The sequence below is a fragment of the Phascolarctos cinereus genome, unplaced genomic scaffold (assembly GCF_003287225.1).
Source record: "Phascolarctos cinereus isolate Bilbo 61053 unplaced genomic scaffold, phaCin_HiC Scaffold_726;HRSCAF=1367, whole genome shotgun sequence".
NCBI classification, from domain to species: Eukaryota; Metazoa; Chordata; class Mammalia; order Diprotodontia; family Phascolarctidae; genus Phascolarctos; species Phascolarctos cinereus.
Window position 1 is genome coordinate 383,738,807 of NW_027556098.1, and position 25,016 is coordinate 383,763,822.

At 44.9% G+C, this 25,016-nt stretch overlaps 1 protein-coding gene across 1 annotated transcript in view; it reads right to left on the bottom strand.

Annotated features, from left to right (window-relative positions):
- Positions 1 to 25,016, bottom strand: part of ARHGEF10L (Rho guanine nucleotide exchange factor 10 like) — a 219,623-nt gene that overhangs the window by 193,403 nt on the left and 1,204 nt on the right.

The following is a 25,016-nucleotide window of genomic DNA, read 5'->3' on the forward strand; positions in this document are numbered from 1 at the left end:
ACACGGCTAATTGGTGGAAAGGGCAGGATTCTTTTCCTCCTCAGGGATTTTCCACTACATTTACTTATCCCTTCCTGACATCTTCCTCTCCTTTTTCTTTCCTTCACTTACTGAACAAATATTTACTAACCACTACCAAGTGGTTTAGATCTCACTCCATGCTGCAGTGAGGTCCAGATGGGAAATGAGACATAGTCAACTGCCTTTAAAGAGATTACAATCTAGCCAAAGAGGCAAGACAGGTAGGCAAATATATATAATGCAAGTTAGATGATGATGGGTGCAGAGGAATACCATGAGAGCACTGTAAGATCAGATGACGGACACGGGATCACTGAAGCCTTGCCAGAAGAGGAGTAATTTGAGCTAGGCCTTGGAGGACCATCAGAATGCCAACATTCTAAAGTTGAAGGGGAGAACAATTTGGGTAGGGAACTGAAGAATGCTCATTTTACTGCAACCCAAAATGGTGTTCACTTTTTTGGCTGGCCTAGCTAAGCCACTGGACTGCTAGGGAGCGCCATAGTGCATAGAGCAGCAGGCCTGGAGTCAGGAAGACTCATCTTCCCGAGTTCAAATCCAGCCTCAGACATCTATTAGCTGTGTGACCCTGGGCAAGTCACTTCACCCTGTTTACTCATTTCCTCGTTTCCTCATCTGTCAAATGAGCTAGAGAAGGAAATGACAAACCACCCCAGCATCTCTGCCAAGAAAACCCCAAATGGGGTCACGAAGAGTCAGATACAACTGAAAATGACTGAACAACAAACTTAAGGACCAGTACATAGCCACAGAGGTGGGAACCTTAGAACCCAGGATCAAAGGAGTTAGCGATAGATCAGCCTTTAGAAATATTTTTTTAAAAAGAAATATAAACAAAAACCCTCTTCATTTTTATATAACCCACAGAATTAGCACAGAGCGAGGCTTTGAAGGCAGGTCCTCTGATGCCAAATGCAGTGTCCTTTACCCTCGCCCATGCTGCCCAGTGTCTGGAACACCATAAGTCGTCTGGCTTGCCTGGAACTGTATCCCAAGCCCTTTGCTCTAGTCTATGGGTTTTTAACCTTTTTTGTCCTGGGCCCCTTTGGTAGTCCTGTCAAACCTATGGGTCCCTTCTCAGAATATTTTTTGTTTGTTTGTTTGTTTGTTTGTTTTAGGCAATTGGGGTTAAGTGACTTGCCCAGGGTCACACAGCTAGTAAGGGTCAAGTGTTTGGTCTGAGGCCACATTTGAACTCAGGTACTTCTCACTCCAGGGCTGGTGCTCTATCCACTGCGCCACCTAGCTGCCCCTCAGAATATTTTTAAATGAAGAAAGCAAAATACTCAGGATTACAAAGGAAACCAATTATATTGAAATATAATTATCAAAACATTTTTTTAAATGAGTTCACAGCCCAAGCTAAGGGCCCCTGCTATCTTTCTAGCCTATCCATTTCTTCCTCTTCCTTTCTTCCCCTACTGATATCTCTAGGCTGCCAGGACTAGAGACACTCTCTCTTCCCCTTCCTCCAATAACTTCTATAGTGGATAAAGGGCTGGACTAGGGAGTCAAGAAGACCTGAATTAAAATCCTGCCAAAGTTATTTACTAGCTCTGCGACCTTGGGCAACTAGCTTAACTCTCAGCCTCAGTTTCCTTGTCTGTAAAATGGGGATAACAATAGCATATAACTCTCAGGGTTGAGATACTATGTGTAAAGTGATTTGGAAAGTCTCTAAGCGCTACCAAAATGTTAGCTATAATAACTGCTACAATAATAATCTAATTGTTATTAAAATAATATTAATTATTAATGGGGGCCTAGCTCTAGAGCAGGGATGGGGAACCTGGGGCCTTGAGGCCACATGTGGCCTTCAAGGTCCTTGGGTGTCACCTTTTGACCAAGTCCAAGTTTTACAGAACACATCCTTTTATTAAGGGGACTTGTTCTGTGAAGTTTGGATTCAATCAAAGGGCCACACTTAAGGACCTAGAAGGCCACATGTGGCCTTGAGGTTGCAGGTTCCCCACCCCTGGAGACAAACAGGCTACACTTTGTATGCTCCTTGTCTCCCCCCTCTCCCCCAAATCCCTCTCCCTTTCTCCCTGCTCCAGCATTTTTATTTTTCGGTTAGGCAATGGAGTTAAATGACTTATCTAGGGTCACACAGCTAGTTAAGTGGCAAGTGTCTGAGGCTGGATTTGAACTGAGGTCCTCCTGACTCCAAGGCCACTGCTCTATCCACTGTGCCACCTGGCTGCCCCCTGCTCCAGCATTTTCTAATGAGTCATCCACATCCCCTGCCCTGATCCCCCTCTCACCAACAGATGATGGAAAGCCTTGCCCACGCTCATTTCTCTCCGCACCACGTGGATGAGGAGGAAGGGCACCCCACTCCCCACTGATGGAGGCAGGAAGTTGCCCACAGTCAGCCCACAACCAGAACCACAGAAGGAACAGTGAAACCATGCCCCAAGCTCCTCGTTACACAACACCCACCCCTCCATCTTCAGTCTGTCCCCTCAGCTTTCCCAGCTCAAAAGAGAAACAGCGGCGCAGACAGTACCTCAGCACCCCGAGGCCGGGCCAGTCTACATACATTTTCCATGATTCACAGGGAAGGATTAACCAATTCATCGAAGAAAACAGCTGCCTCTCATGCCACCTCTTTCAATCCCTCCCCATGAGCACAAGATGAGTTCAGTAAGTGGGTGCAACATGGTGGTCAAAACAGTGGATTCAGTCCTGGCATGGGCCAGACTCATGGAAGGCCAGAGATGAGAGGGCCCTTACCCCATAAGCCAGTCTACCAGCGCCATACCAAGAAACGGGATCACTTCCATCTGAACTGTCTTAGGAAGATTCTGAAGATCACCTGGCAAGATAAGGTACCAGACACTGAGGTCCTTTCTTGGTTAAACTAGCAAGCATTCAAAGTCTCCTGCAGAGAGTGCAGAGAGTGGTCCAAATGCCAAACATATGTGTTTGCCTAAAAGACTATTTTATGGAGAACTCACACAAGGCAAGCACTCACATGGAGGTCAGAAGAAACGACACAGGGACACTCTCAAGATCTCTCTGAAGAACTTTGGAACTGATCGTATGACATGGGGACGCCGGCGCAGGACTGCCGGGCATGGCGTGCCCCCATCAGAAAAGGTGCTGTGCTCTGTGAGCAAAGCAGAACTGGAGCGGCTCAAAAGAAACATGAGATGCACAAATTTAGAGACATGTCCACTCCAGATGTTTACAGGGGCTATTTGGGCCTGACCTGTGGTAGAACCGTCTAAGCTTGTATTGGTCTGATTCAGCCATAGTCAGACACACTGTAACTGGACTCCAACATAGTGATGTCATTTTCTGTTTCCTTTGATCACAAAGGACAACGATCAACCCTATAAAAATTTCAGAGCTGTATGCAGCCTCAGAACAGAGAACGTCAGAGTTGAGATAGACCTTAGAACACAGGATGTTGGAGCTGGGAGGGAGCCTTAGAAGACAGAATGTCAGAGCCGGGAGGGACCTTAGAACACAAAGTGTCAGAGCTGGGAGGGCTCTCAGAACAGAGAATGTGGGAGCTAGGAAGGACCTTAGAACAGAAAATGTTTAGCCAGAAAAGGACCTTTCATCAGTATGAGAAACTCCTATGGTGGAAACTCTGCGCACTAATAATTCAGGCCAGCAAATAAATGTCTTTAGGCTAAAGCTGTGCAGAGCTAGCAGCCTTTGGCTCTGAGAGCTCTAAATAACCTGCCCAAAGTCACAAAGCATCAGATGTGAAACTCGAGCCCAGGTCTTCCTGACTCTAAGGGAGGCCTCTATCCACCACACCACAGTGCCTTTGAGCATAAAAAGGTCAGCCCTTGGAAAAGAGCTGGGCTTGCAGAGGAGCTCGAGTCTCAGGTGACAGGAACAGGCTGGCTGGCTTTGCTCTGGCCCAGGCGTGCACGTCATTTTCACCCATCATTTTCACTCTGCATTGACACCAGAGGCGAGGCCAGGCAAGGAGAGCTGGTGAAACTCACCCTCCCCATCCTGGGAATAGGGCAGGAAGGAGTCCTTGGGTCCCCTGAGCCTCCAGCTCCTTCTCCCCCAGAACTGTCCCCAAACAAGGTGGCCACAATACAGCAGAGCAATTGCCAAAAATTGGCTTGAGAAGGAGATTTGGGCCCCACGCCAGGGAGTCAGCGGAAAGGAGGGAGGACTGCTACTAGCTTCTAAAGACCCACTCCAAAAAAGACCAAATTCTTCTTCCAGAGCATCAGCAGTGTGGTGTGAGCACCAGCCAGGGAAGGGAGAGCCAGGACGGAGGAGCGGAGCTGCCAGCCCACAAGCGCTTGGAACCCGAGCGTGAAGGTGCTCATGCAGGCAGCCCGGCCCATCTGGGCAGGTGTCAGAGGACTGGTCTATTTTTAGCTTGCCAGGGGAGGAGGCTGGGGCAGGAGGGGCCCTGCATTCTTCCAGGCCCTCAAGGGTGTCAGCTCTTGGCCTCCCACACCCTTTGGTCTAATGCTCCATCTCCAAGAGGCCACACCCTCCTCAATCCAAGCCTCTGGGAAGGCAGGGAGAGGGGGATGTACTGGGAGTGTGCGGTAATGGAAGGAACCCCAGAGCAGGAGTCGGAGGTACTCTGTTAGAAGCAGATCACAAACAAGCTTCTCTGATAAGCACTGCAAATCCTTCCAAACCCGGCTCAAGCCCATCCTTGCAGGCTTATGGCGCTTCACTCCCCCAGACCCAGCCAAACCAGTCTGTCTGCTGTTTCTCATAGAGAAGAGCCCATCTACCATCACTGCACCTTGGCTCGGTGCCTGACGAGGGCACCTTTGACTTGTGGAATCCCCAGCCGCCTTCAGAGCTCAGCTCAAATGCCTCCTCCCATAAGAGGGGGCCTAAACCAATCCTTAGCTCCCAGCTCTGGTGTCCTCCCTCTACCAGCTTACAAGATGTGGTTTTACAATGAGGGGAGTGAGGGTCAGAGGTTAAGGGTCCAAGGTCACACCGCTGGGAAGCCTCCTAGCTTGGACTCTTCAGAACCAAACCACATAAAAAATTTAAAAAAAAAAAGATTAGTGGACGCTTCTCCACATTCCAAAGAAAGGAGACAATATGATATTTCCCAAAGCCTTCTTGAAATGACTGGACAAAAGGAGAGCTAACCAGCCCAGATGGGTCATAGAGTCACCCAACGTGGAGAAGCTGGTTAAAATAATCTGAAAGCATCACTACAGGAGTACAAGGGGCTTACGCAGTTGCATCAGCCCAGCATCCAGGGAATTACACCCATCAGCCCTCAAATCCCCTGTTCTCTTTTGAACTGGCATATGAAGACTCCAGTAAGAGGATATTTTCCAGGAACGAGGATGAAGCAAAGTAAGGAAGGCCCTCCACACAGTTGATGGGAAATGCAGTTACCACACATGCCAACGTCCAGGGCCCAGGAGGCATTCCATCATCCCAGCCTCCACGAGGAGGAAGGGGCCTGAAGGCAGCTGAGGAGTCACGGCCCCTTTACCAAGAGGGCACCAGATGCATTTCATGCTATGATTGACAATGGTGTATTTGCTTCCCTCCAGGACTATAAGCTACCTGAAGGCAGGAACATGTCTTCACTAAACTTGGATCCTGTCCCAGGGCTGAAAGTAGCATCGTGCACACAGCAAGTAGGTGCTGTCTAGACACTGGAAAGAGCACAGACGTTGGGGTCAGAGGATATGGGTTCAAATCCCAGATCCGCTACCGCCTACCTGTGAGCTAATGACTAAACCCTCGGCACCTCGGTTTTGTCTTTCTTTCTGCTTGTCTTTGTGTTCCCAGAGTTTAGCACAGTGCCTGGCACATAGGGAAAATGAAGGTAAATAAGCATTTATTAAGTGCCTAATATGGAGCAATAGAAAGAAAGTTAGGAAGACCCATCTTCCCGAGTTCAAATCTGGCCTCGGACACTTACTTGCTGTGTGACCTTGGGCAAGTCACTTACCTGTTGCCTCAGTTTCGTCATCTGTCAAATGAGCTGAAGAAGGAAATGGCTAACTGTAAAATGAAGGGATTATACCAGATGACCTTTAAAAGCCCTTCTATCTCTGACATTTCTTGTTCTAAAAATGCATCCAGCTCTTCTAATCCAAAGTATGGCTGCCAATCACTATCCTGGAGGGACTGTAATTGGAATGAGTAAATGATGAATGAATGAAAAACTATTCCTAGAGAGTATATAAAAGATCATTAAGTTTCCCTTTGATTTCTATGACTTAAGTATATTCTGTTCAACCCAGGAACCCCCATCCTCTTCTCAATCGTGGACCAATAAATGACCTGCCAGCGACCAAGCAAGAAAACCTCAGAAGATACCAAACCTCCCTTGCCAATCGCGATAACAAAGATGTCCCAAGTCACAGCCAATCTCTCCCATCCAGGAGAGGAGAGCAGCACGCTGAGAAAAGAGGACCCTGGGTTTCACCCTCTTCCCCACAGCAGGTGTTGGGCACAGCCTCAGGGATGTGCAGGAATGTGTAGTGTTTGTTATTTATTAAAATTAATAATTATTCAACAGTAACTCACATTTCTGCAGTCCTTTATGCTTCACAGAGCAACTGACCAAACTTTGAAATAGGAAGTAATAATAACAGTAACAATAATAATAGATAGCATTTCTATATAAACATCATTTCATTTAATCGTCACAACAACCCTGGGAAGTAGGTGCTTTTGTGATCCCCAGTTTTAGATAAGGAAACAAAAACAGTGACTCGCCCAGGGTCACCCATCAAGGGAGTGTCTAAGGCTGGATTTGAACCCAGGACTTGCTGACTCCAGGCCAGTGCCCTATCCACTGTGTAACCTGGATACCTAAAGATAGTGTGGGTAGTCTAAAGGAAACTTTTTTGGTCCTTTTTTATTATTTGAATCTAAAACTATCAGTTTCAGAACTCCCTCCACCAACGTGCATCAACACCTGCTTCTTGTAGCCTTAGAGAGATTTCTGGGAGCACTAAGAGGTTAAATGACATGGCCAGGGTCACACATCCAGGAGGTGTCTGAGGCAGTCCTTGAACCCAGGCTCTCAGAACTCTGAGGCCCAGCTTTCTATCCACAGCAGAGGCTGCCTCTCAGTCTAAAGTAGCATTCTATCTTTGGCAAATGACAAATTTGAGGCCTGGGTGGTTGGGCCTTGGCCACAAAGTTTACAAATATCAGATCCTGAACGCATAAATCAGAGCAGTTTTGAAAAGTGTTCTTAACCTGGAGGCCACGATTTTTTTATATTAAAATAAATATTAATATTAAATATTTTAAATTAAATATTAAATAATATTACACTAAAATAAATTAAAATATAATTAATTTCCCTTGTAATCCTATACAGTTTGTTTTATGCATTTAGAACAATCATTCTGAGAAGAGACCTGTTAGCTGCCAAAGAGGTGCAGGACACCAAAAATGTTAAGAATTCCTCATCTCAACCAAATCCCTTCTTATACAAATGATAAAATTCAGGGTCATAAAAGTTCAGTGACTTGCTCATAGTCACACAGCTAATTAGCAGCAGAGTCTGGCTTCAAACCAAAATTTGGCTTCAAGGCCAACATTCTTTCTGCTACACTGGGGTGGGGGACCTGAGCCTGGAGGCCACACGTGGCCCTTTAGGTCCTTAAGTGCAGCCCTTTGACTGAATCCTTTTAACAGAGGATTTGGACTCAGTCAAAAGTTGGCACCCAAGGACCTAGAAGGCCACATGTGGCCTCCAGACCCCAGTTTCCCCACCCCTGTCAGCCGCACCAAGCTGTCTTCAATCTTCTTCAAAGTTTTGTTGTAGCACACCCATCCAGAAGATGAAGGTCCAACAAGGAAGTGGGTGACATCGGTCATGCATGTGACAGGTGGAGTCTTGCTACTCTACTCACTGGATTTCAGTCCATTTAAATCAATCAGCATTTCAGTCCCTCTTGGACAATTTGGTCACTCTTCTAGTAGGACCTGTCCTGGAGCTACCACCCACAAGGAGACATTCAAAGAATGCGTCTGTGGAATACCAACAAGAACACTGGAGTCGAAGTTTAAAAAAAAGGCTATGAATCCCCAGCTCCAACACTCGCTACCTAGGCAGCCTTGGATAAGTCACTTACCTTATTTATCCCTCAGTTTCCTCAATGGCAAACTAAGGTGGAATTGAGCTAGATGATCTCAAAGAGTTCCTTCCAACTCTAGATCCTTCGATCTTAAGGAGGACCTTGAAAGGTGCCTCCCAACTCTTGATGCTATGATCATGGGTGGAATCAGAAGAATAGGATATGAGTTCCTCCTCACTTTTGTCTTTGTTATCTCCAGTGCTAGGACAGGGGCTGGTTTAATGAATGTTTGCCAATTACTTGATCCTGCCTGACTCTTGTATTTGAGTACAAATCAACTGTTGCTGGGCCCGGTTTCCTCTTCTTTAGGCAGGTTCTCAACCTCAGATCTTCTTCATAGCTTCTAATCACCAGCACGAATCTGTCCCAGCATGGGGGACGGAGATGCTACCATGATGGGATCATCGATTTAAAGGGGGAAGGCACCTTAGAGGTCATCTAGTCCAACTCCTTCATTTTATACATGAGGAAACTGAGGCCAGGAGAGATTCCCAAGGTCATCGTGGTAGAAGTGGCAGAGACAGGCTTGGGATCCCTGACTCTCTAGTCAAAAATCTAACATTCTTCTCACTTTACCAAGTCTCATAGCCCACCTTGTGGTAATATTATTATTCCCATTTTAAAGAAGAAAAAACTGAGGCTTAGAGAGGTGAAATAATTTGCCCATGGTCACACAGCCAGTTTTTGAATCCAAGTCTGCTAACTCCAAGGCCCACAATTAAAATCAGGCTCAAATATGGTCATAAGAGTCATAGAATTTCCGGGATGGAAACAACCTTGGAGTCCACTCCCTTCACTAAGAGGCCTAGAGAAACTCACTTCCTGGCCTAATGTCACATATAGTTGAGCTGGGATTTAAACATGGGTGTTCTGACTCCCTAATTTTTTTTTTGTTTGGTTTGGGATTTTTTGGTTACACCATATTTCCCAAAAGAACAAATGCTCTGCTTTTAGCAGAGTTGCTCTTGGTTATCCAATTGAAACTGGAAAAAAAACCATGTAATTATCATTTGACATTCAAATCAGAAACTACCTGCTCACTTGCAGGTGTTTTCTCTCATGCATTCCCAATGAGCACATGGCACATGAGAAAGAATCAGAAAGTGAGAGCCATCACTTCAGAGACCTTACATTTAGAATTAAAAGGACCTTGGAGGTCACTTAGTCCAACTCTTGAATTTTACTCATGCAGAAATTGAAGCCCCTAGAGGGGAAGTGTGATTAAGCCCTCACATATGTGAAGTAGGACAACCCGGATTTGAACCTGGACCCTCAAACCCCAGAAGCATCATTCTTTCCACCACATCCTAGGGTCCAGAATTAGAGATAACCAAAGATTCCAGCCATCCTTAGATATCAGAAGCCATCCCAGGAAACAGGAAACTAAGAGGGTGTCCCCAAACTGGGGAATAACTGAGTAAATTATGGTGTAGGAATGTCATGGAATACTATTGTGCTGTAAGAAATAGCCAAAGGGATGATGGTCAGGGAAAACTGAGAAGACTTGAATGAACTGATGGCAGAGTGAAGGAAGCAGAACCAGGAGAATCGTTTCTACAGAAACCATCCCATTGTAAAAATGAACAGTTCTAAAAGATTTAAGCACTCTCATCAGTGGTCAATCTAGAGGACCAGTGATGAAGAATGCTACCCATCTCCTGATAGATGGGTGTTGGACTAAATATGCAGAATGAGACACATTTCTGGACATGGCCAGGATGGGGATTCGTTTTGCTTTACTAAGTATATTTGTTGCAAGAGGTTTTGGTTTTGAGTTTTTTTTCAGTGAAGGGTGGGGAGATCACAAAGAGAGAAAATAAATGCTTGTTAATTGAGGGAAAAAAGAAAAAATAAATAAAAGCAACAGTTGGAAGAGGGAAGGGAAGAAACCAGCCCTGCCCACATGGCCAAGGACTTACCCTTGAACTAGGGAGATTTGACTGGGTAGTTCACTCTGCACTCTGCTTGTGCCTCTATCCTAGCTGCATGATAGAGCACCTACTGATAAGAAAGGCAGTGGACAATCTTATTATCCCTCAGAAATTAAGTTTAAAATCAGAAACTGGGGGGCAGCTGGGTGGCACAGTAGATAGAGCTCCAGCTTGGAGTCAGGAGGACCCGAGTTCAAATCCAGCCTCAGACACTTGACTTGATACTTACTAGCTATGTGACCCTGGGCAAGTCACTTAAGCCCAATTGCCTCACAAAAAAATAATAAATAAATAAATAAAAATTTATAAAATAAGAATTAAAAAAAAATCAGAAACTGTCACCACCCCCAAGAGGACTACACTGAGGTTCCTGGAAGCTGGCCTGCCTAAGGTAACAGAGAAATAAAACCCATGAGAGGCAAGACTCAAACCCAGGCCTTATGAGTCTAGAGGCAATGCTGTTTTCCCTGTCTTGCACCACTTCCTATGAAAATGGAAGGAGCTTTGGAAGACAGAACATTATCTCCAGAAGGGTCCTCAGACCACAGAATGCCAGTGTTAGTCTAGAGCTTGGAACACAGAATGTCAAAACTGGAAGGAGGCTAAGAGCATATTATGTTAAGAGTTAGAAAGGACCTGATAATATAGAATGCCAGAGTTAGAAGGCGCCTAGAACACAGAATGTCAGAGTTGAAAGTTACCCTATTATACGTGTCAGACTTGGGAGGGCCCTTAGAACACAGGATATCAGGTCTAGGAGGGCTGTTGGAACACAGAATGTCAGAGCTGGGAGGGTCCTTAGAACACAGATGTCATAACTGGGCAGAACCTTGGAACATAGAATGGCAGAGCTGGGAGGGCCCTTAGAACACAGAATATCAGAGCCACATTATAGAACTTAGAACACAGAATGTTCTTCAAAGTACCTAAGAATATAGACTAATGAGGATAATGATAACAATAATAGAAGTAACAATGATATCTAACATGATAAGGCACCTAGGTAGTACAGTGTATAGAAGTCTGGACCTGGGACTCAGGTAAAGTTGAAATCTGGCCTCAGACACTTCCTGCCTGTGTGACCCTGAGCAAGTCACTTAACCATTGTCTGCCTCAGTTTCCTTAATGATAAAATGAGGATCCTAATAGTACCTATGTCCCAAGGTCACTATGAGGATCAGATGACATTGTATTTGCAAAACTCTCTGCAAGCCTTAAAGCTTCATACCAATGCTAGCTCGCTGCAGTGCTTTCAGGTTTGCCAAGCACATTACATGTATCATTTGATATGTCAGAAGCAGAAACACCCTGAAAACAAAGAATGTTAAAGAACTTTAGAGATCATCAAAGGCCAATAACCTCATTTACAGATGAGGGAACTCTGGTGGAGCAGGCCACAATTTGAACCCAGATCCTCTGACTCCAAATTCAGCGCTCCTTCTACCACACCTGCTCTTCCCAGAGTTCCCAGAGGCTGCATCTGCAGAGGTCGAGCCAGGCCTCACGTTAAACCACTCACAAACACGCTAGCGTTTTCAGCCTGGTTTTGGCCTGTCTCTCAGTCGGTGTGTTCCTACTTCAAATGCCTCTTATGACCTTTCAGAGATTTTCTCACTTCTTGCCTCATTTGAGGAGAGAGATAGAGCAGGAATAATCCTCCCCATATTGAGGAAAAGAAAATTTAAGACTAATGAACGGTAACTCACTGATCCAAGGTTGCAGACCTAGGCTGTGTCAGAACCAGGACCAGAGCCTGGGTCTCCTGATTCCTGGGCCAGGGCTCACTTCACTACCACACAGCTGGACCTAGTTCTGACAAGCTGGATGGAAAGTTTGCAACGTCCCAGGCCCCTGTGGCTGGACCTGGTCCATTCTGGGGCAGAGCCAGGAAAAATCCTGGGGCCTCTTATCCATGGGTGCCCCAAGTTGTCCCGAGCATTTCTACTGCTCTTCTTCTCCCCCTCACCCCTCTCTGATGTGGACCTCACATGGAATCCTTCACAATGCAGGAAGTCTCAGGGGCAACTTTTGCTCTATTTGGCCAGGCCCCAGGACAATGTTCTTGCCCATGACTCCCCACCCAGAAAACCTCAAGAGCTATGTCTGGGGCTCATATTTCACATGTTGCTTAAATTGGTGGAAGCGTGTGATATGTGGAGCCAAAGAGGGTGAGGGCCAGACTTTTTCATGAATTATTGTGGCCTTGATCTCCCTGGTGGGAAAACGTAGACAGCTACCCAAAGAGGGGACAGCCTTGATTTCATTTCTCAATCAGTGGTATGTAAATTGAACTCTGAATTCAGATCACTCCCAGAGCACACACTGTGCTGTGTTAGGGTTGTCACAGTTTAGAAAAGACATTGCTAAGCTGGGAAACTCTCAGAGGAGCGCAATCAGTACAGTAAAGGGCCTTTGCTCATGCCCTACAAGGATCTACTGAAGGGAGAAGAAATATTTAGCCTAGAGAAGCGTAAGATAGAAAGTAAAGGAATAAAGAAGGGTTGCATCCCCAACCACTAGGACTGTGGAAGGCCTCAGGCCCTCACCTACTCTATCCTCCCATCCCATCTCCTATCATCCTAATTAATAAAAACAGCAGAGATTTCCATCAAATTGATATTTACATTATAGTTACAAACCACTTTTTGTACCCAATAAAAGAGATAAGGGTTAACTAAGAATGAGACGCATACTTTGGGTATGGCCAAGTAGGGAATTTTTTTTTCCTTGACTATGTACATTTATTACAAGGATTTTCTTTTTTCAAAGTGGAGGATGGAGAGGCAGACAGGAGAAAAAGTAAATGCTTTTTAAAATTTTTAAATTATTTTTACCTCGACTCCTTCGCTCCAAATCCACAGTCCTACGATCCCTTTCAGCTCTACGCAGTTTTGCACATAAGCAACTCAGCACACAAGATCCTACCTGCCCTCCAGGCCCTGGCTCCCTAGGAGGTGACCGTCTATCAAACTTGGGAAGCCCGCGATGTTGAAAGGCCAGCCACGTGGGAGGGCTGTGCAAAGGGGACGACCGGGTGAAAACTGCCAGTAAATCCCATCCCTCCCTGCTCACCATCTGTCTGCCCCTCACTCACCCCAGAGGCAGCATGGCTGCTGATGCCTAGTTAACAGTCAGCAGGGCTGGAGGAGTCTGCCGTCCCAGCCAGGTACGTGACCTTCAGCAAGGAGCGTTATCTATCAGTTTCAGGTTCCCTTTCTAGGAAGGGAAATGATACAGAGACTAGCATCCCTTGAATACATAGTAGGTGTAGGAGGGGAAAAAAGAAAGCTTGGAAGAAGTCTGAGGAAGAATGGGAAAAGTACTGACTCTGGAATCTAGGGACCTGGGTTCAAATCCCACCTCAGGTGCTTCCTGCCTGCTCAAACTTGGGCAAAATCAGGGATTCACTTTCATCATCTGTAAAATAATGAGGTTGGGTTCTCAGGCCTCTTGAGCCCCTGCTCTAGCTCTGCATCACTGAGCCTCTGGCCCTCAGGGCTTCCAACTCTTTGTCCAACACCCTCACTGACACTCTTGGTTCTCTCCATGAGCCAAGGAAGCGTGTGGGGCAGCAAGGGGTCTGAGTCTGCTTTCAGACCTGGGAGGCTGGGACACTCAGGGGCATTCGCTTTCTGGTGCCAGGTTTCATCCTGGGTCAAGTGGGAGGCATGGACTGCACCCACTCCTAGTCGGCTTCAATTTCTGACTGGTCCGGCATCCCCTCCTGGAGCTTCTGGTTTCCTGTTTGCAAAGATTTTGGTCTCCATGGTCTCAGAGTCTCCTTTTAATCTCTACACACAGGGATCCACAGAGACATCTATTCTCTGAACCTCAGATATTAGAATGTCACTTGATATGAGGACAATAAAAGTCAAAGATGGGAGGGGCCTTAGAATATTGACTGTTAGGTACTAACATTAGAACACAGGATGTCAGAGCTGGGAGGGCCCTTAGAACACAGGATGTCGGAGCTGGGAGGGCCCTTAGGACACAGGATGTCAGAGCTGGGAGGGCCCTTAGAACACAGAGTGTCAGAGCTGGGAGGGCCCTTAGAACACAGAATGTCAGAGCTGGGAGGGCCCTTAGCACACAGAATGCCAAGCCTAAAAGGAGCATTCACCCCCCAGGGAGGTGGCAAGGTGGGGTGAGTGTTATAGTTAGAATCAGAAAGATACAACTTGATTCTTGCCTCAGACACTTACTCGCTACGTGATCCCAAGCAACTCACTAAATTTCTCTCAGCCTCAGTTTCTTCATCTGTAAAATGGAAACAACAATAGGCGTCTACCTCACAGGGCTGTAGTGAGGATCAAATACAGCATACAAAGTGTTTCACAAACATTAAAGTGCTATACAAATACATACATGTTAGCTCTTATTATATTACTAAGTTCATACTCCAGTGAGGTTATTTCTTTCTTCTCCCAGGCCTGTCCCTGACTTTCTGGACTTGTATCTTCCTCCTCCCCTCCCTCCTCCATCTCCTCTGTTTTTCAGCTCTCCCATTAGAATAAAAGCGCCTAGGCGATAGGAGCTGTCCTTCCAACTACTGGGTATTTGTATACCCAGAGCTTAGTTACATAGTAAGCTCTTCATTAATATTTGTTTCCTTTCTTCCTTATTCAGGACAGAACATACCTAACTGTGCAAAAATATTCCCAGCGGCACTATTTGTAATAGCAAAAAGATGGAAAGAGCCAGCGGTGTCCTATACCACACAACTCTTACTAGCTGGAGAAAGCTGATTGTTAAATTTGCAGCATAAGCATTTACAACTCAGAAAGCAGCAAGCACAAGAAATCAAGGCCGGGTTTACTATTTTGTTGATTGCCTAGACTGATGGAACAATTTTTAACAATGCTGATTAAATTTAATTGTCCCATGGGTACATTTTTTCTTTCCTGGAGAGCCAGGTGTTAAACATTTACCAGCAGCTGAAATGATGACAAGAGGCTTCCTGTAGAAGATGAAGAATCTTGCAGTTCAAGGACGCTAAGAGACTGAACAGCCTCTTAGCTGATCCCTCCAGTGCCTAATCTGTAAGTCAATGATCTCATGATGGTCAAATGGTTCCATATTCCCAGGGTGCCCAACACTGTAATAACCAGGGGGAGAACAAGACCAGAAGCAAGTTGAGAGGTCAAGAGGCTGACTGAGGATTCGAAAACTGGCCTGGGAATAAGGTACAAAGAGGATAATCCATTGCATGTCTGGCTGGGCTTCCTGGTGTTCTTTGCCAACAAAGGCTTTGTACCCGAGTCTTCAGCAGGTCCCTTTACAATGTGGCTGTTAATGAGCTGGAATCCACAACGGTTTACTTCCAGCCCCTGTTCTGTCCCTTGACCTCTGATGTATTTGCCAAGGATTGAGTCTCCAGCTTCAAAAGGCCTTCTGATCCCTAAAAGCCCAAGTCTAGGAAACACTAGATCTGAGAGGGTTGATCTTAGCTCCGCCCCTGAGACACCCTAGCAAATCTTTGGTCCCGGGCTTCCTTCGGTCTCAGCTCAGGTGCCCCTTCTACCTGACGCCTTTCCTGATCTCCCCACCTGCTAGTCTCTTCTCTCCTCCCCTCCCCTCCCCAAAACAACCTGGTGTGTACTTTGTAGTTTTTTACATAGATTGATGTGTGGCAGCATATGTAATGTAGAGGACAGAAAGATAGCCTCAAAGCCCAGAAGACCAGGGATCAAGTCCTGACCCTCCAACGTGCTAGCTTTTAGACCCTGGCCAACTCAGCTTCTGAGTTCTCAACACTTCTTCAGAGGACCCAAAGGGTCAAAATTATTTTCATCATAATACTAAAATGTGGCTTTCTTACCAAAATACTCCTCTTTTTTCTAACTACATATCTGGTCCCTGTGAGAAGCCAGATTTCTTCATATGCTTCATAAGCCAAAATAACATATTCCAACAGACTGAATTCAGAAGCAGATAGGAAAATCCAGATGTCTTCCATTAAGGCACACATTATGAAGAGATTTGCAAAAACATGTAAACAAAGCCATTCTTCTCACTAATTATTTTTTGTTTTGGAAAATAATAATAAGCTAATATTTTTATAGCACCTACTAAGTGCCAGGCAGTGTGCTAAGTACTTTACAATTATTATCTCATGTGATCCTCATAACAATCCAGGGAGGTAGGTGCTACTCTTATCTCCATTTTACAGATGAGGAAACTGAGGCAAACCCAAGGTCATCCAGCTAGGACTCATGTGAGGCTGGATTGAACTCAGGTCTTCCTGACTCCAGCCCCATGCCAAATGATATTTTTTGTTAACATTAATGAGTTTATTATTATTATTATTATTATTATTAATGAATTGATAAATATTTTAAAATTTTATCAGGTTTAATTTCTAATATGGTGAATATTTTAGATATAATCTTTGTTGTCCCCAATAATTTTTGAAGAGCATAAAGGGTACTGAGACCAAAAAGTTTGCTGCTCTAGGGACAACTCTCTACAACCATAAGTGGGAGACAAAGGGCTGCCCAACATTGTTGGAGGGGGCTCCCTATACCAATAAAATTACAAGTCTGTTAAATATCTCTCTGTGCTCATCTTGTTTCCCGCCAGTTGAATATGAACTCTTTGAGGGCAGGGATTGCTTCACTTCTGTACCTCGTACAAGCTTTATAAATGCTAGTTCATTGAAATCACTTCACCTATGTGAGCCTCAGTTTCCTCAACTGTACAAGGAAAGTGGGAACACATACCCACCCTGTGCTTGCTGCTAGACCTTTCTCTGAAGATCTTTGGAAGTGAATTAACATCTTGTTTCATTCATTAAAAAATAAGTGGTTGGGAGGGGCTGGAGGGATGGAGAGAGTTTGGAACCTCAAATTTAAAAAATGAATGTTTTGGCTTTTTTTTCCATCTTCATCAATATCAGAGCCGGGGTGTTTTTGCAGGGTTGTTCCCAAGGGACAGGCTGGCAAAATGGATTGTTTTGAATGAACAGAAGGAATATTTGTCATTGTAACACGTTAGAACTATCTAAGTGCATAAGAAAAAGATGAAGGGCGATGAGACCCTAGGAGTTGGAGAGAGAAGGGGTCTAGCATACACCCCAGTCAAAAGCCCTCATTCTTACAGCTCCCCAAAACGCAGCTCAGAAAGAGGCAGTTCCTGCCCAAAGCCACAAAGGTACTAAGTCCCAGAGCCAGGAATAGGACTCTCCCCTTCATCTTCCAGCTCCTAAAGCTGGGGCTCCTTCCATCGCACCCCAAGATCTCTCAGAGAAGGGACAGGCCATTTGGAGCTGAGGTGATGGAGAGCAAAGATCAGGGAGGAGGTAGGTGGTATTTGAGCAGGATGGAGACATGGTCCCCTCGTGAAGATGACCTGGGCAGCTGTGTGCAGGTCAGATTGGAATAGATGCTGGAGCCTGAGGAATCCTGTAGGAGGCTATTCCAGTCACTCAGGCAAGAAGTCATGATGGGCTGGGTCAGGGAGGCAGCAGTGGAAAGGAAAGTAGATGTCAGAGACAAGGGAGTGATGGGGACAGAAGAGACAGGATTAGTCACTGAATGGCTATGGGGATGAGGGGGCATGGAGAGTCAAAGACCACCCCCCCCATGTACTTTGTGCCCCAATCAAACTAACAGGAAGATCCTTCTCCCACTCCTGTTCACATTATTCCCTATGCCTGGAATGTCCTCTACTCTATCTCTGTCTATTGAAAGCCTCAGGTAATAATTATCTGCTACCTAATATCTGCAGCTCTGGTGTTTCTCCATTTCAATCCATCCTGCACAAGTCAAGGGGGAAAGTTTCAGCGGCTCCCTATCATCTCTAACAAAAAATACAGACTTTTGTCTGGCATTCAACACCCTGGACGCCGTGGCTCAAATTGTCCTTCCTGGCCTCATTTCACATTAACTACCTCCCTATACTCTACATTCCAGCCAAACTGAACTGTGCTCCTCTCCCACCTCCTACCTCCAATCCATTCCCACAACCCATCCTCTTGTGCCTTGAATCACACGCCCCTCATGGCTCTACCTGTTGAAACTGTAGAATCCTAGGATCATAAATTTAGGCCTGAAGGAAGCTCAGCAGCCACCCCAATGAGAAACCAGCTGAGGGAGTCACTTGCCCATGGTTATCAGATAAAAAAGAAACAGAGATGGAATTTGAACCCAAGTCCCTTTAATTCCAAATCTGGCAACACTTTGTAGCCTTACCCCATTGTTTCCTAAGGCAAATCCTCTTTTTATTCAAAGCCCAGCTCATGAAGGTTCCATGAAGCCTCCTGAGTGCCCCCTCCCATTTAAAAATGATCTTTCCCTCCACAGATTTCTTTTTTCTTTTCTTTTTTTTTTTTGAGACAATTGGTATTATGACTTGCCCAGCTGAGGCCAGATTTGAACTCAGGTCCTCCTGACTCCAAGGCCCTTGCTCTATCCAGTGTTTCACCTAGCTGCTCCCCTCCTCCGACTCTTCATGAGAATTTCCCCTCCACTCTAGTCATTTACTTCCTGCTTCCATTTACACCGTCTAGAGTTTCTTAGTACATAATTGTTTGCTTGTCGTCTCCTCCATTAGAACGTGAGCTCCTTTGGGGAAGGGGCTGGTCTTGCCTTTCTTTGTATCTGCAGCACTTAACACCATGCTCGGCACACATTAGGCTCTTAATAAATGCTTGCTGATTGGCTGGCTGAGTTAATTTTATATGGCTGATCCTGCATATGAAATTCTGCCTTCCCTTAAAGGTGTGACCACATCACTTTTCATCTTTATAACCTCACATTCAAAGCACTAAATATACCAGGTGCTTAATATGGGTTTGTGGGTTTTAAATGAATTGAATTAATTAGTAAGAAATAAGATTGGAAAAACAGGCCAGAGACAGAATGTTGGGAAAGTCTTGTATGCCAGGCTGAGGCATTCAATACCTTTGTCCCAATTTCTGAATAAAATAAATGACTAGTGAGAGTTCCATTATGCAAATGAACAAGGTCTGGCCCGTGACCATCTGTCAGTGGGTGGGGACCAGGGCCATAGTTCCCAAGGGTGCCTTCTTCCTTTCTCTCTCTTATGCCTTCTTCCTCCCCCTCTCAGGTAAGTGTCATCTTCCTCCATTAGAATGTAAACTCCTTGACAGCAGGATGTATCTTTATTTTGGCTTACACTTATATTCCCAGCACTTAACAGGTGATGGTACATAACAAGTGTTTAATAGATGCTCTGTCTGTCTGTCTACCTATATATCTAATTCCCTGCTCTAACATTGAATCCCTGTGAATGGATTAGACCAACACAGATCCATACTCTCCTCTAACAGTCCACCCTGTAAGGCCCATCCACGATGTCTCCTCTCAGCACTGGCAGCAGTATTGGATTGCTCGGACCATTCATTATCTGCATAACTCCATGCATGTCTTTTTCCAATGAGCTAACTTTCTTTTCATAATTTTCTTGTGTTGCTTTTGTTTCTTTCCATGATTTTTCCTCAATCTCTCTTATTTGATTTTTGATTTCCTTTTTATGTTCTTCCAAGAACTCTTTTTTGGCTTGTGACCATTTGATTTTACCCTTTGCAGCAGGAGTGGCTTTTTTTTTTACCTCACTATCTTCTTCTGAATTTGAAACCAGATATTCTTTTACACCCAAGTAGCTACATATGGTCGGGTTCTTTTTCCTTTGCTTATTCATGTTTATTTTTATTTTATTTTAGAAGCTTATTATTGTAATCAGGCTGAATTTTTTAAAACGGACGTTTGATAAATTGAAATACCCTCAGGTATGTGTAACAAAAAGACCAAAACTCAATGAAAAATTCAATATAAAAGATCCAGAAGAAATACAAGGAAAACATTAAAGACTAATTATAAAGCACTCATTAAGGTGAAACTGTTTTATAGATAGATAGATAGACAGACAGATAGGCAGATAGATAGGCAGATAGATACAGATATATGTGTATATACATATATGTGTACATATATATATATGTATATATGAAATTGTCAGCAGTATTCCTAAAACTGTCATCATTACTAAGGTAGTTTGTAAGAAAGGTTGGTGCTAGGTGGAAAGGTGTAGAAGTCTTCTAAACATGTAGAGAGGTGAACAAAAAAAAAATTCATGTATGACTAACAATTTCTCTCTCTCCATCCACCCAGGCTCATTCACTCCAGACTTTCCTCAAATCCTACCTCCCCTTGATGAGGCAAACTGGAGGAAATGTTGGCTCCTTCCATGTTCTGTCACCCAAGCCCTAGTGCCTCTCACCTTCCCCTGAGTCAGGTCATATAAAATGTAAGATGTAGAAATCACACCCAATAAGACAATACTGAGTAATTGAAAACATAGGGGAGATTGTCTTAGGGGACCAGGTCTATCCTGCCTCCCTTAAAACACAGAGCACAGAATGTAAAAGCTGGAAGGGCACGTCTGCAATGGGAGAGACTTCAGTAGGTGTTCAGAGCAATGAAGGAAGCCTAGAACATAGAATGTCAGAGATGGGAGAGACCATAGAACATAGAAAGACAGAGACAAAAGGCACCTGAGAATAAAATGTCAGAGCTGGGAAGGAAGTGTCAAACACAGAATATTAGAGCTGAGAAAGAGGCAGGGAGCAGAGGCTTTGTGGAAGAAGAGGCTCCAAAGCTGACCCTTAAAGAAGACAAGGATTCTAAGAGGCAGTGAGGAGGAGGAGGGAATAGGGGACAGGCAGGAGATAGAGTGGAGAGTCTGAGACACAGCTTATACAGCTTAGAAGGGCAATCTGACTGGAACATGGAATTCCATGGGTACCTATTTTCTCTCCCACCTTACAGTAAGCTCCTTGAGTGCAGGAGCTGTGACAGACCTCTCTGTTCCTCAGAGCACCCCTCTAGGCACAGGAGTCACTCAATAAATAGTCATCACATGAATCTGTGATCCAGAAAAAAAAAATCAAATCTAAACAGAAAAGTTTGGACCATTTTGTACTCAGGTACCACACCAACCACCCGTAGGAGACAAAGCCATTTCTAAGAGACAAAGACCCAAGTTTTAAATCCTGTTCTACAGTGGCTTTACCATGTGACCTAGGACACGGAACTTCATTTCTCTGACCCTCAGTTTCCCCATTTGTAAAATGAGTATAATACCACTAACTTTGCCTGCCTGCCATAAAGACAGTCAGAAGACTCAAGTGAATCTGTTTTGACATTTATTTCTTCCTGCTTTGGTCTCCAAACTTCTTTAATCAAGCACCCCTACCAATAATTGTTTTCCTGGTTTATATGAGTGGGGAGAAGAGAGCTCTTCCCAATAGCTCCTGCCCAGCTGCTACTACGGGTGCCTGGATTGGGATTAGGTTATAACTGTCCTGTGGGACTGATGCCCAGGTTCACATGGGAGGAGTTTGGAAGCTTGCATAACTGTGGGAGAAGGTAAATGGAGGAGTGCTGGGCTGAAACAGATAAAAGGTAGGTGTGGGTATGATAGAGACAAGCCCCCTGATTGACTGTGGTGTGGAGGATGAGATATGACCCATCTTCTCACCTTGGACCCATCTTCCCACCTCTTGAGTGGTTAATCCCATATTCTTTGGGGCAGGAGGAATCAAACCACAGCCTTCTTAGGGTCATAATGTGGCACCCACTTTGGAGACTACTGGGCTAGACTATGACAATAGCCTCCTAACTGGTCTTCCAGCCTCACCTAACCCTTCTCCATCCCACCTCTTCTATGTGCTGCCTAAGTATCCTTCCTAAACTGCTGCTCTGATCATGTGATATCTCAACTCAAAAATCTCTTGCAGATCCCCACTTTTTACTAAATAAAGTATCTACTTCTAACCCTGGCCTTCAAAGTCCTTCACAATCTGGCACCAACTCATCTCCAGCTTCATTCCCTTCCTCCTTACTGATCCTCTGTGATCAAAAACAAAAATAAAACAACCGTGTGCTATTCTGCATCTTCCAATCTCATCCTGCCATCTTCTCTTTATCTCTGCTCCTGGTCATACATCCCCTCTGCCTGGAAATCCCCTCCCTCCTCCACCCCCATCTGCTGAAATCCTTTCTTTTTCTTTCATTTATTTTTTTCTTTGGTTTAGAAAACTTCTAATGCAGAAACTTTCTCTGCCCCAGACTAATACCTATTCTTTGACTTAGAGTATTACCTGGGAGAACTGAAAGGTTAATAACTCAACCAATCAACAAGCATTTATTAGATACTTACTATATACCCAGGGCTACTGGGGACGCAAAGAAAATGTGACTTCCTCCTAGTCACACAGCCACTCTGTGTCAGAGGGGGGACTTAATAGTCCCAGGTATTCTAGATTCCAAGGCCAACTTTCTAGCCAGGCTCTTTCATTTCTTCCAGGCCCAACCCGCGTGTCTTTTCTTCCAGGAAGCCTTCCCTGGCAGTCCCCTCCCTTCCACCTAATAAAAATGATCACTGTTTCTTCCCTCATATTGCTGCCAAAGTACATAGGAAGATTATGAGCTGCTAGAAGATCATTCCTCCCCTTTTCTATTTATATCACTGTTTTATGTATTACAGGTATCTGTATGTTTGTTGTCCCCTCTCCTACTTTCTCATTATAAGATCCATGAGTCTAGAGGTCTAACCCTGCAGTTTTACAGGTGAGGAAACTGAGGCCCAGGGAAGTTAAGTAGCAGAGAGTCAGCATCCTGTGAGTCCAAATTCAGCTTTCTTTCTAGTGTCCCTAGACTATAAACTCCTTGGGGGTAGGATTTGGGTTGTCTCTGCCTTCATATCCTTAGCACTAGCACAGTATAATATACGTAGGAGAACAGGCAAAGGTGGGGCCGAAAATAGAGCACTGGCCCTGCAGTCAGGAGAACCTGAATTCAAATATGGCCTCAGACCCTTACTAGCTGTGTGACCCTAGGCATGTCACTTAACACCAATTGCCTTAAAAAAAAAAAAGGAATTGGCAAAGGCTCCATGACCTTGGTGTGATATATTGGGAAAAAAAGCAGGAGTTCTGGAGTGGAAAGGACCTAGGTTCAAACCTCAGGAGCTCTGACACTTACTGCCAGTTTGATCTTACTAAAGTTATATAATCCCCCCTGGGTACAGGGTGAGCTAAATGACCTCTTTAAGAACCCTTCTGGGTCTAGATCTGTGAACCCTAGCAACCCCCTCCATCTATCCAAACCTCAATCTATGACTTGGCAGCAAAGTCTTAGGAGCTAGGAACAGAGAGGCTAAGAATCTGCCCAAGATCACACAGGTAAAAGTGTCAACGACATGGCCTCCCTGACTCTTTAAACTATGACACACTGCTGGCGACAGGTAACAGGTGCTTAATAAATGTTTATTCTGGTGAATTGTTGGCTGAACAAGGCACATGAAGTACTCTACAAATTTCAAGTATCATGATAATAACCATGGATCTCAAAGCTGCAAGAAAAAGCCAATTGGAAGCACTCAGCATGGTATAGTGGAGAGAGTACAGGAGTTGGAGTCAGTCACCAAGACCTGAGTTCGAGCCCCATCTCTGGCACTTACTAGCTGTGAGACCCTAGGCCAGTCATTTAACCTCAGGAAGCTCCAGGCCACCCTAAATCCTATGACTAGTTTCCATCCCCCCTCCCTCAGGATGTTGCCCAGAAGAATTCCTGTTTCCACCAAAAGCTTGGGCTCATTCAAGGTGCAGCTCCTGGAATAGGAGCGAAGGAAAAGAGCACCTTCACCTGAGCTATATTAGTTGAGCTGAACCTCCTGAGAGGGGTCATCAGCCTTTAGAACTTCCCACCCAGGCCACCTGACCATACTTCAACTCTCCAAAATTATACAAAGACCTACAACCATAGGATTTAAGGCTTAAAGGAACCATGGAAATCATCTCATTTTACAGGAGAGGAAACTGAGGTCCAGAGAAGGGAAATGCCTTGGCCAGGCTCAGCAGAGCCAGAATTTGAACCCTGGTCTTCTGTCTATAGATCCAGAGCCCTTTCCACTATACCACAAAAGCTGAGCTCCCACCTCCAAGCCCAAACATTCCCCGACTCTCACAGACACAAGTAAAGCAAACTACATGGAAACCACAACTCTACTTGTCAATATTCCTATCAAATTAGAGCCAGAAGAAATAGCAGATGGAGCTAAAGCAGAAGAATGTCATCTGGAACAGGGATTCTTAATTTGGGGTCCATTAATTTGAGTGGGGAAAATTACATCTTTATTTCCATATAATTCATTTCCATTGTAATCCTATGTGATTTATGTTATGCATTTTTTAAAAAAATGATCCCAAGAAGGGACCCATAGGCTTCACCAGACTGCCCAAGAGTTCCGGGACACAAAGTTGAGATGCTCTGTTCTAATCCAACTTCCTGATTTTACAGGGAAGTAAATGGAGGTCCAAAGAAAGGAAATGATTTTTCCCAAGGTCACTCAACTAAAATCCAGGCCCTCCAACTCCATGTACAGGGCTCTTGCTACCATAAATCCCAGCTTCATCAAGTCTCAGCTCATTTCTGCTCCCCAACCCAGCTTTCATGGGGAAACCCCTATGGTGATGTCTCCGACTAGCACTAGCTGGGTGACCTTGGAAGAGTCATTCAGCCTGTGTGCCACCCCTCTAAAATAAGAGTACCAGCAGCTCCTACTCCCCCCAAGCAGAGGTTCTGACCGTCCATGAGGTGGTACCTGGTAGGTGTTTTGAGCTCCTATTTTTACAAGTGAAAGGGTTCTTCAACACCCCATCATAAGTTTATTTTTTTCTTTTCCTTAAAGTACTGACCCAAAGCCAAAAAAAAAAAATCAATAGGATTTGTCTTCTCTCCTAGGGACAAGTAAAAAGTCCTATGTCCTCAGTCCTCAAAGGTTCAAAAAGAAGTATCAGGGGCACTAACCCTGAAGGCAGGTCTCGGTTTGTCCCTCTTCCCCCTCCCCCCCTTAAGAAAACGCCAGAGGATACGTATCCCATGGTTACAGACTTTTGTGCCTGGGAGGAGGGAAGGAGAGGTAGGTTGCCAACCACATGGCTCCAACC